The sequence below is a fragment of the Octopus bimaculoides genome, chromosome 2, assembly GCF_001194135.2.
Source record: "Octopus bimaculoides isolate UCB-OBI-ISO-001 chromosome 2, ASM119413v2, whole genome shotgun sequence".
Classification (NCBI taxonomy): Eukaryota; Metazoa; Mollusca; class Cephalopoda; order Octopoda; family Octopodidae; genus Octopus; species Octopus bimaculoides.
Window position 1 is genome coordinate 188,506,346 of NC_068982.1, and position 1,427 is coordinate 188,507,772.

The 1,427-nt window shown below is 37.3% G+C and overlaps 1 protein-coding gene across 1 annotated transcript in view; it reads left to right on the forward strand.

Annotated features, from left to right (window-relative positions):
* Positions 1-1,427, forward strand: part of LOC106873700 (calcipressin-2) — a 109,709-nt gene that overhangs the window by 61,459 nt on the left and 46,823 nt on the right. The window lies entirely within an intron of this gene.

Sequence of the window (1,427 nt, forward strand, 5' to 3'; positions counted from 1 at the left end):
TAAAAATAGTAATTTTCTAATTTATAGATCAGTGACTAGTTGTCACTTTGAAAACTATATATTTTGAATGGGAATTTGGCAGCGCCACCTCTAGCCGAACAATTATCCTGTGCTGATGAAGGGAAATAACCCAGGAATCATGATACACAGATATTGTTTTGAGCTGAGTGGGGGTGCTAGATTCCCTTATTCGAAAATATAAGGACACAGATCGTGTCGTATAGCCAGCTGGAGACGATGTCTCCTGGAACTAAATTACAGTAACATTCATCCTAAACCAGGACTGCCATGTTATGTTGGCAAACAATATTTACTCCAAAGTACTGTTGCTGAATATCTCTCGTTGTGAGATTTAAAAATAGTAATTTTCTAATCCCAGACAATGTTAGAGTAGTGACAACTCTTTAGACTTGCAGGGTACAAAGTGACCTCACTGGTGTTGGTGCCATGAAGTACACTTTGAAAAGTGGTTAGGGGAGATAAGCAGAGACAGTGCAGGGTCAGGTGAAGCTTTTAGTCTTACTGAGGACAGAGAATCTTACTGGTGCCAGTGCTGTTATATAATGTACTTAATAGACATTGTGTTTGGTGTTTGGTGTCAGGAAGTGATTCCAGCTGCTGACAATCAACCAAAAACGGAATTTGTGAATGAGTGAGACATGCTGTTCTGAATCATCAGGAATGGAAATGGACTCTGAATTAGGACATACTCAGATTTTGATGACCCATCAAACCCGTATCAAGTAGATTACTTTTTTTTATATCACTTAGTCAGAAGGGTAAGGTCTTAGCCGTCACCGTTTATAGGGTCTTCCAGGAGTAGTGGGTATGTGGGAAGGATGTATCCAGTAACCAAGACACTTGGTCCAAATGCTTGGCAACAGAGAGAATGGACTCTGCTAAAATCACCCAAGGACAAAAAGGACATGAAATAGTGATGATGGTGATGGTGGTGGGGGCAGCTGCGGCAGCAGCAGTGGCGGCAGCGATAACAAAGATGACGATGATGATGATGATAAATAATTATTTTAATGGCCATTTTTTTTTTCCATAAAATTATAGAATATTGTTTGTGTGCGTGTGTGTGTTTATTTTTGGTGTCTGTCTGTAACACCTCTCTTCCATGAGACTCACCTCTCTTATTTATATGAATAATGAAGTAAAAATAAGGTGATCATCCACACGTGTGTGTGCGTATATGTTTATATATACACATGTGTATGTGTATATATATATGTGTATACGTATGCAAATATATATGTATATATATATATATATATATGTGGGAGGATATACAAATAATAACAACAGACGAGGACAGGTGGTGTAAATAACAAAAGTATATATTAGTATGACGCTCGGGAATATATATATATGTATATATATATATATATATATGTGGGAGGATATACAAATAATAACAACAG